The 11,540-nt window shown below is 33.1% G+C and overlaps 1 pseudogene; it reads right to left on the bottom strand.

The window, feature by feature from the left end:
- Window positions 1-9,621: 9,621 nt before the first annotated feature.
- Window positions 9,622-10,260, bottom strand: LOC149226654 (uncharacterized; annotated as a pseudogene).
- Between the last annotated feature and the right edge of the window lie 1,280 nt (window positions 10,261-11,540).

Raw genomic sequence — 11,540 nt, forward strand, 5'->3', positions numbered from 1 at the left:
GGCTATGACAGCTTCAATAATATAACGCGCCCTTTAAATCTTAATGGGCAGCAGAGAAACAGGACACCCCCTTTTTGACAGGTTCGTCCCGTAAACCTGCATGGTTATCAAAATAATTCTTAATTTTAAAATAAAGAGGAAGTTAAAAAATAATAAACCATTTAAAATTTTGATTTTGTTTATTATTATTCATATAAAATATTTTCAAATTATTAAATTAATAAAAATTCTAAAATAACCACACCTATAAACATATATATATTATTTTAAATAATATTTATGTTTAAAAATAATATTTATGTTGAGTTTAAATAAGAATCTGTTATCAAATTATTTTTAATAATATTTATGATGAGTTTAAATAAGAATCTGTTATTAAATAATTTCTTTCTTTTTAAAATGTGTGTAATTTTCGAAGATAGAGAATAGAGAAATCCTCTGTTATATAAAATTTTACAAATTCTGTATGGAAATTAGTATATTTAAATTATTTTTATGAAAATTTTATGTAAATTGTTTTCATGCATTTTTAAAATATATATTTTTCAAATTAATAAATTCACTATTTTCATTATTAAAATTTGAATAATTGTAATAAAAGCACTGTGTTATTTAATTTTGAGGATATTTTATTTGATAATGAAAAAAAATTTAGTGAAAATCACATTAAAAGTGTTTTGTCCATCAAATTTCTATGGTTATTCATATTGTTTAAAAATTTTTGATGTGAATTGTGTAGAAGATTTTTCTTCTTGCGGACACTCCACTCATCATTAGGGACCATAAAGCAAGCAAATGGCAAACATGAGAGCAAGATCAGATCTATTAGTAATAAGAAATGGTAAGCGTGAGAGAAAAATCAGATCCATTAGTAATAAGAGGACAGACGTTGGAAAATATTGTCACAAAGACAAAATATTAAAATAAGAGAATGAACTATGAAGAGGTGAGAGAAAATTATAATTAAAGTAAAGAGTCAAAGTAAGATTTGATGAGATTAAAATACAAAAAATAAAAATAAAGTCCAAAAAAATAGAATAAAATATTAAATTTTTAATTTATAGAATTAATATTAATATTATTAAATGTTTTTTTTAAGTCAAAGCTTAACAATAATATATTAAATTGTTAAGTTATATTTATTTAGTTAGAACTAGTATAGCATTAATGTTAATATTATATAACAAGATTCATCTGGTGGCAATGTCACTAGAATTAGTATAGAATTAATGTTAATATTATATAACAAGATCCACGTGGCAATGTCACTAGAATTAGTATAGAATTAATGTTAATATTATATAACAAGATCCACGTGGCAATGTCACTAGAATTAGTATAGAATTAATGTTAATATTATATAACAAGATCCACGTGGCAATGTCACTAGAATTAGTATAGAATTAATGTTAATATTATATAACAAGATCCACATGCAATGTCACTCCCATTTGTTTTTGGACATTGGGGTCACGTGGCTTTTGTTTAATAAACCAACATAACAAAAAATAAGTACATGGATTTTGTGTTACAACATGACATAACTAACATTGAGGAAAAAGTGGATGGTAGAAATCATGTTTTTTGAATTAATAGATGTTGTTTATGGAGTTTTAGGTTATGTTTGAGAAAATATTGCAACATTTACAATGTGTTTAATTTTTTTTGTTGACAGATAATTGGAAGTTGAAGTATATAAAACATGAGTCAAGAGTAAATACAAGAAATATGAACTATATGCATTGTATTATCATGAATGAAAATAAAAGATTGTAATCTTTGCGCATTTATCTGTACCTAATATATGTTGCATATAATATTTTTTTGCAACAAAGTGTTTTAAATGGATTTATTGATTTTAAGGGGAGTTTAATTTAACATCTTTATCAGCTATCTTTTAGAAAATCATAGCTTCTAACGCGTTTGAACTTTGTATGCACCACCTCATGACTTTTAATAACTAAGCATATAGAAAACCATAAGCTCCATAAAACTAGCACCACTATGTTTTATCGTAAATATGATTGTAATGAAAAATAGATGGGTGTATATGTTATATACTTTGTGCCTATATTTACATGTTTGTTTCTTGTGTATATATATTAAGGTTAGATATTCCTTTGTTTATATATATATATATATATATATATATATATATATATATATTAAGAATGATCAGTGAATTATAAGTTACGTTAATTTTAAAAAAACATTTTTATTATAAATTTTAAGACACCATATTTTTATAATATCCTTAAAAAAAACACTGAAGAACTATCAAAAAATAGTTTACAATTAGGTGTGTAAGATTAGATCATCTCAAAGACCATAGATACGTCATATTTGGGAGACTCAACATAGTATTGGATGTTAGCTAAATTTCTTTTCTACGCTGCTAACTATTAGAATGACTATAATGACGTCGAACATAATTCTAGGAAATGTAATCCTTTCTGGAATTTGTTGGACACCACACTCATGATTGTTGTCAGGATGGGGCTTTGATGATTGTTATCTAGGGTCTTATCCTACTATCTTTTGCGACGGGAAGTACTTATGGTAATCATTAGGCTATTTTGTTGTCCAATATTTATATGGTTTATATTATTTATAGAATGTAATTATTCATATATAAATAATTTTTTGATGTTTTTTAAAAATTTATACTTTAATTGTGAAGGGAATGAAAACCTTATTCGTAAAGAAAAAAATTAGTCATTGTGCCAATTGATTCGAGTATTATGCAAGTAGGTAGATGAGTTATCGCACAGGCAGGCAAGCTTGCCTAATGGCCTAAGGGTAACCAGTGTCCGTCTTACTAAGTAGTATTAAATGATACATATCATGTATTCAAACAATCATGCAACATTGAACGCTTGTTAGCAAGACATATATTGTTATTCTAGTTTTAATGGGCAAATAATTTGGTGATGATCATCTAGATTTTATCTTTCTCATTTTACATTCAGTTAAAAGTTACTTTTTTATTATTATTATATATAATTTTTTATAATAATAAAGAGGTGAGGCGAAAAGTTGGTCTAGCTGGATGGCATTAGAAATGTATGGTGAGTAGTTGCCATCATCGAATGTAAAAATGATTTGTTACCAGTCATCCTTGTTATCTTTGTATAAAAAGTTATTTTGTTGATTTAACACACTCAAAATTACGACTAATTTCTAAATCTTATTTGATTCAAATTGGCCTGAATCCACAACTTTAGCTATTTTCTTAATATTTAAGAATCTCAGTGTGCATGAAAAAACAGGATGCTCATTTTTAAAAAATGTTATTGTTGATTATATTTTAGAATTACAGCATGCAGGCAAAAAAAAGAACAATGAAGAACCACTCAACAACAAGGGAGATATTAGTGGAATTATGATTAAGGTTTCGTGCACTAATCTCTTAGAACAAGGCTTTAGCAGAAAGCAATAGAGTTTTAAAAGAACAAGTGGCATTGTTACAGGAAGATCTCCTGATAGGGAAGACAGAATGGAAATGCATGAAAGTGGAGGTGCAAAACATAAAGAAATCTGTAGTGGAAAGTACAGAGGTGGTGAATGTGAAACCATCCGAAGATAAAGGGAGAATGATTGCCCAAATAAACAGCCATGAAGAGAACGCAAGAGAAGAAACGAAAGGTGATTCCACCAAAGTTTCCAAAACTTGGGCTCAAGTTATTAGCAATTCTGCTAATAAGGAAGGAGAAACAAATATTAAGGTTGACGACATGCAAGATAGTGAAGGCAAGGAAAGATAAAATAGGGCAGCAAACATAATTATTAAAGGGGTGAAAGAATATGGGAAAAATGAAAGTACTCTTGACCTTGCAAGGGACTTCTTGAAAGACAAGTTGCTACATATGGCAAGGGAAAATATGCCAAGCATGGAGGGTGGGTAAGCTTAATGAGGAGAGAGCCAGGCCCATAAAAGTCATTATGCCTAGCTTGGGTGATAAATACACCATTCTAAGCAAGAAACATATCTTGAGGGGCTCTCGTTTTTCCCTAGAAGAAGATTTAACTATAAAGCAACAGGAGGAAAGAAGGGAGGAAATTTTAAAGGTTAGGGCAGCAAGAGATGAAGGCAAGAGAGCTTGGATTTATAAAGGAAAAGTTGTGATAGCGCGATTTGGACCTCCTTCCAAAATAGAGCAGCAAGATGGTAATAAAGAAGAAGTAACAAACTCTTCAACAGGAAACCAGAAAGCAAGGTCAGTATGGGAAAGCAGGGACAAAGGCTCAAATGTGAGTCTTGAATGTCAAAATAAATAGTAATCAAGTCATACCCAAGTTTCCTTAAGATTAGTCTATTGGAACTGCAGAGGTTACCCATGGATACGAGGACCTGGGTTAGGGCCTATTGTGGAAGATAGAGACATAATTTGCCTCATAGAAACACATGAGCATGAAGGGTGCAAAACACCTCTGTTTGAAGGATATTGGAAGATGGCAGTGTGGAACAAGGCAGCAGAGAATGGAAAAGGGCACAGGGGTATCATGGTTTTAGTAAGGGAGAAAGAAGGTCATCTCATTCAAGTAGAAAAAGAAGACTCAAATAAGAAATTCATTTGGTTTAAAATATCAGAAAATGGAAACCACATCAAAATTGCAGCATGTTATTTTGCGCCGCAGGTTACAAAAATCTACAAAGGTAGAGGGCTTAATCACAAAGATTCATTTGCAGCCTTAAAAGCGGATATTGCAACATATTCACAGCTAGGTGAAGTCCTTATAGTGGGTGATGTCAATGCTAGGATTTCAAGTGAGCAAGCTAGCATTCCTTGTTGTAAAGATGATTGTGACCCTATTTGGCTTACAGAAGAAAGTAATCATCAGTGGGAAAGAATTTCAGAGGACAAGGGTTGTAATCTCTTTGTTGAACAATTGCTTACTCTATGTGGGGCCTTTTATTTAGTCAGTTGTAATGGCTTGACTAGATGGGCAAACTCCAGTAATTTCACTTGCAGTACTTACAATGGAGCAAGTATGGTAGATTATGTAATTTGCTCGCATGGTTTGTGTGAGAAAATGGAGGAAGTTTTGATTGGAGATCAGTTGTGGGAATTGAAATCAGGTCACAAGCCACTTTATCTATGTTTCTCTTGGATTGGAAAGAAATAGTTAGGGTCAAAAATTCAGCATGTCCAACAAAATCTCCCACAGGGCATAATTCTTTTGACCCTAGAAAATTGTAATACCTTCAAAATGACGCTAGAGAGGCTCTTCGAGAAGGAGAAAATTACAATTCACAACAGTCATAGTCATGAATTAACACATTTAATTCAATGTGCACTTGCAAAGTGCAAAAGAGCAAAAATTAAGAAGTCTGAAACAAATTGCTTTCCGGTTAATGCTTGGTTTGACGAGGAATGCAAAAAATCAAGGGAATGTGGAAAGAGTCAAACAAGGATAACATAAAGCTCAAAGCTTACAAGCAATTATTAAGCAAGAAAAAAGCTGATTTCATGGCTTTAAGGAGGGAAGAACTAATATTCCTTGGGAAAAATAATCCCAAATTATTTTGGAAGGAACTCCAACCAAAAAAGATGCAAATTGGAAATAATATTACAGCTTCTAAATGGTTTGACTATGCAAGACAACTCTATGAACAAATTCCCAAGGTTGATCCTCCTCCCTTGGTCAACACTGATACTGAACTCTTCACGATACAAGAGGTAGAGATGGGTATCAAGAAGTTGGGTGTTGGAAAAGCAAAAGACTTAGTTGAAATCCAAGCAGAATATCTAAAGTGGGGCTCAAAAATTCTTGCATCTCACATTACAAAAATCTTCAACAACATCATACAACAAGGGCTCCCCACAGATTGGAAAACTAGTTTGGCAATACCTCTTTTCAAGAGCGGTGACGTCAATAATCCCTCCAATTATAAGACCATCATGATAAACCCTTTGTTTGCAAAGCTATTTGGAAGCATGCTAGAAAACAAAATTAGCAAGTGGGCAGAAGAAAAAGATAAGCGTGCTAAAGGGCAAGCAGGTTTTAGACGTAAACATTCCACAGTTGATCATTGTATAACTTTAAGGCACATCATTGAAAAAATGTGGGAAAAAAGGAAGAAGTCTTATGTTGCTTTGTTGATTTCATAAAAGAGTTTGGCTCAGTTCCTAGGGATAAGCTTTGGCACAGAATGGAGGAACTTGGGGTTCCTAAACATTTGAGAGCAGTTGTGCATAGGCTGTATGAAGAGGTGAGAGTCAAAATTAGAACTTTAGCAGGCATTTCTAAATGTTTTAGAAGCGATATCGGGGTCAAGCACGGTTGCCCACTGTCTCCTACCCTTTTTGGTTTATATTTCGACAAGCTTGAAGAGTGGTTAAATTCACAAGGGGGTGATGGTATCTATTTGGGAAAGTTTGTTATGAGGCTTCTTTTGTATGCAGATGACCTTATTCTTATTGCTAAATCAACTCTTGGTTTGCAAGAGCACTTACTATCCCTTGAGCATGTTTGTACAACTATGGGGATGTAAGTTAATATCAGCAAAAAAAAAGTAGTGGTCTTCTCTAAGAAAAGAAAACATAACCAGCATAAGTTTTACTTTGAAGGCAACATTCTAGAAGAAGTTGCGGACTACAAATACCTCGGAATTGGCTTCAACAAAAATCTAAGCTGGAATGGTTGTGGAAAGAAAATAACTTTGGGGGGTTGGAAAGCATATTATGCTTTTCAAAATAGGTGTAGAAAGGCAGAGTTATGGGACTAGAATGCCACTCAAACTCTTTTTGGGCTTCTAGTGATTTCGGTAATTCTATATGGTTGTGAACTATGGGCCAACAATACATCCGACATGCAATGGAGACAAATTGAGAAAATTCAGAAGAATTTGATTACAAACCAATTTAAGATTAAAAGTGTAGTTCCTTACGATATCTTTCTAAGTGAAACAGGGACCGCTCCTATTGAAGTAATTGCTATGGTGCGAGTCATAAGGTATTTAAAAGAAATTGAGCAAATGGAAGAGGGTAGATGGCCTAAGGTTGTCTTTAATGATAGATTGTACAAGAGCAAAAAACTTGGATGCAACAAAACAAAAAATGGTTTAGTAAATGGGGTATTTTCTTGAACATGTGTCCCATAAACAACAAAGAGATAAAATCTTTTGTTATGGAAAAGTTCCACAAGCATATTTGGGACAAGGAGCTAGGAAGAAAGAAAAGTTACTATATTGAAGTGTTTAATCCCACTCATAATCATCAACCAAAGGCATACATAGAGGCCAATATATCTTGGAGAGCCAAAACTCTTATTGCTCAATTAAGGACTAATTCTCATCAACTACGTTGTGAAACAGGGCGTTGGAAGAGGCCAAAGGAAATGTGGGAGGAAAGAGTATGCATTTTTTGTTCTTCCGGAAAAGTGGAAACAGAGAAACATTTCATTTCAGAATGCGAGGCTTTCAAAGACAACAGGGAAAGTTATGCAGATACACTGGCAGCTAGCTCTTGGGATAATCTATTTAGCGAAGGGTTTGTCGAGAAGCTGAGAGCATTTATTTTTAAGCTTCACAAAAAAAGGGCCAAATACATCAAGCAGATGAAGAAGTAAGTTGTCCCATAGGCTATCTTTAGCCTCTTGGACGTTAAAAATAATTTCTTTCTTTCTATACAATAACAAAATAAACCAATCATAGTTATGGAATAGAAACACAAAAACATTCGGTAAATCCTTAGATTCGGTGAGCAGCCATTGGCCTTCTTCGTTTGTAGACTTATAATTTTAGTAAATAAATTATGCTGAGTAACTTAAATGTTTATATTTAAAAAAAAAAAATTGACCCATTACATGAGGTTGAAGAATCTTTAATGAGAATTACGAATGTGTGGAAATGTCAAAGGAGTCGTCTACAGAGGCGGAGGAATTGTCCGGACGGTCAAAAGTGGTTGGAATTTGGGCAAAAAAAATTCAAAAAATCTTGTAGAGGCAGTGTTTGAATCGTGTTTTTGATGGTGGAAATGGATTCAACACCATCAAAAATGTCTAAGACACCTAAAATTTTGAAGTTTAACAACTATAACTTGGATTTACAAAAAGCTTTGCCAGAATTTCTATAAATATGACCTGAATTTCCATAACTTTCTGGACAACTACTCCGGCAATGTCAAATTCCAACTCCACCGACCATCATGTACCTTGACTCAACATTCAATATCATTCAATAGGTCAGATAATGTTCCTGTTTTCTGAATAAGCAAACAATAAATGGATAAAATCACTTTTGGCGTTAAGAGAATTTTTATTCGCCATTAAATACGTTTTAAAATAAATAAAATAAACTCTACACAGAACGTTAAATCGCAGGCATGCTCACTATCATGTACCTTTACTCAACATTCAATACTATTCAATGTCATTTAGTAGGTCGGATAATGTTCCTTTGTTCTGGAAAAAAAAAAAAAAAAACAATGAACGGATAAGCGATGGATAGGCAGCAGGGGTTAAAATTGACGCCTGTATGCACGTTTTGACCTTTTTTAGCCGTCAAATACAGGCTCTTTCAAAATCTACACGTTATTATTAACTTGTTAATAATTTCTAAAACTGTCATAATTACGGGTATGTAATAAAATTACAAGTTTTAATTATATATATATATATATATATACACACACACACACACACACACACACACACACACACACACATATATATATATATATTTTAATAATTTGTATCTGTTTAAATTTTATATTAGGTTGACAGTATAAGTACCCACTATCAGCTTAGGTGAGTTGGATTGGACGTGCTGTATCATTCTATGCTTCCAGCACTTATGTGAATTTATGTAATTATAAATGCTACGGGACTACAAAGTCTAGTCCAAAGTCCATATCCATCTTGTCTGGCCAGCATATCTAGATTTCAATATCATTAAGGCACACAATTAAAACGGGGAGCTCACCAACGCATTAATTGACACAACATTGTCAACATTGGCAATTTAGCATTGGTTTGGTAAGGAATTTATTATGAAGTTCCAATATTTATGAGAATTATCATTGCATTAACTCTTTTTTCCAATCCGATGATGATATGACTTCCATTTCCTACAGATTTCGTCGCAATTTTACCATAATCTCGATTCTCAAATGGTGTGTGGTAGAAGTTGGAACTTGGAATATTATGCAGTGAATGCCCAATGCCCATCACAGAGCCTGGAGCTTTCTCATTTTTGTAGAGATACAGCCCGTAAAAGAAAAAAAATGGCGAGTCACAAATCTACAACTACTCAAGGTAAGCTCTTCTCTTGTACTTTCTTGCTGCTATTTTTTTAGTTCTGCTATGTTATCACAGTGCTTTATTTCAGTTTCAGCTATATTATTTTTAGTTTTGCATTATCTGATTAATATGATATAGCAGAGTGATGAATTTTTTTTTCTCTACAAGTAAAGTTTCTTTGAATTCAAGTTCTTTATATACATAAATTCCATAGGTCAAGAAGATCGACTACAAACGCCAAACTGGTTTTGAAAATAGAGTGACATGGACTTGTCAACCTTCTCTGGTTCTTATGTCAGCCAATCCACTCAATTAAAAACACCGGACATTTCTGACCCATTGAAAAACGAAGTAGGTTGTCATAATAAAATCAACATCCTAATTTTTCAAGTTTGTATTACACCCCAAATGTAAGTCAAGATTTTGGTAGGTTTTGATGTTTGAGTCATACCTGGTCCCCAACTTTAGATCAAGTTATCGATTGTTGGTTTCATGCAAGTGTAGTTGACCTAGTTGCACATGAAATACAGGAGCTAAAGATGTCACGTAAATAGGGCTTTTTTCTTCTAATTGACAAAATGGACGGTCAACTATCCATGCCAGTGATCCACAACATTCAAAGAACATATATAGGTCATTTTTATTTTGTGAAAAACACTGATTATGTCTTAGCCTTCTTTCGACTCTTCAAGTTTTTGTGTCATAGCCTCAATATGTTATTCCATACAAACATCTTCTTCCGTACCCTAGTTGTCACGATTTCAAGTTAGTCTTCGAGTTTTTATAGTTCATTCACAGACAAAGACTCCAAAACCTCTCTCGTCATATGTCTGATAAGCCTATATAGCCCCACATGCTCAATGTCATCCTTGACAACACAACCACCCATAAATGAATTAATTTGATCAGGCTCAATTTACTTCGTGAGCCATTCATATATTTCTCAATCCTCTTTATCTCTATCTTACATATGTAGTGAGGAATAGTCAAATGGATATCTATGGAATAGTCAAACATATAAACATATGTAGAGATTAGATATATATGGAATAGTCAAAGTTTATAGATGGAATTGGATGCAAGAATCTGTGACAACCTGGAGGGCGTTACAATCAATTATCGAACACAAAGCATCATGTACATGCCTCGGACCCTGGACTGAATAAGATTTACAGCTAGTTGCAATTACAATTTCCATGGCTGCCAATGCCCAATTTCAATTTAAATGGAAAACAATAAAATAATTATGGATCAGCATGATTTTTAAGGTTTACATGGCTATGTTAACAAAGATCTCTCTTTTGACCACTTCGAGATTCTCATGACTCCAGGGATCATATATGAACCTTCCATTTTAAACAGTTAGTTATGATACCCATTGCCAAACATAGACTTCTTCTATTTGAAGGAAGAGAACATTCCAATGATTTGTCAATTCAATAATAAATGAATATCCATAAAAACGCTTGCCCAGTCAAGGACGTTTCTACCTTTGGATCCTGCAAGTTACTATATATCAGCAAAACAATTCTAACTAGAAAGAGAAAATTTATTGTTATGGATGCACACTGGCCTATCCCAGGTTGTGGTTAACTCCCTACTTTGCATGTGAATGTTGTTCATGGTAGTTCATGCCTCTAATTCCTACGCTTTCAAACTTCTCAACTGATTTCTAATGTTTTGAATAAGAGTTTTTCTCGTTTTACTATTTTTAAAGGGCAAGAAGTTGATTAATTTGATAATAAAAAATTAAATAAATCAATAGTTTAAAGTTGGGATATATTTAGTAAGATTGGAGCTTCTCTATTTATCAACCAGTCTAGATTTATCTTTAACTCTAGACCCAGTTGGTGGGTGAATATAATTTGAAAATATAACATAAAACTGGTAAAAATAAATATTAAACGTCATGCGACCGACAGTTTAAAAATAAAACAGTAAAAAAAAATACAGTGATGGGTAGGGGTACTCGTCAAATTGAAGCCCTGGTAGGCAGGATGGTGGGTTAATAGGCAGGTCAAACGAACCATGTACAAGTAGCACGCCAAAAAATAGGTCAAACAGGTAACTCAATGAATGAATCAACCATGGATAGGTAGGCCAACAAGTTAAAAAATAGAACCACTCATCTTACCGCTCCTCGTACTCTGTCCGCCAACATTTCATATTTAAAACAATAAATGCACCCACGTGACTAATGTATTGCCTCAGGGCCCGTAGGCCTAGTGGGAGCGACGGTATTATGTAATCTAAAAAAATTAGTACGAACTCATTAACTCTAAAGTGAAGATCGAGGT

This window comes from Pinus tabuliformis, chromosome J (assembly GCF_031772625.1).
Source record: "Pinus tabuliformis cultivar Carrire ecotype Pingquan chromosome J, CPIR1, whole genome shotgun sequence".
In the NCBI taxonomy this organism is placed as follows: Eukaryota; Viridiplantae; Streptophyta; class Pinopsida; order Pinales; family Pinaceae; genus Pinus; species Pinus tabuliformis.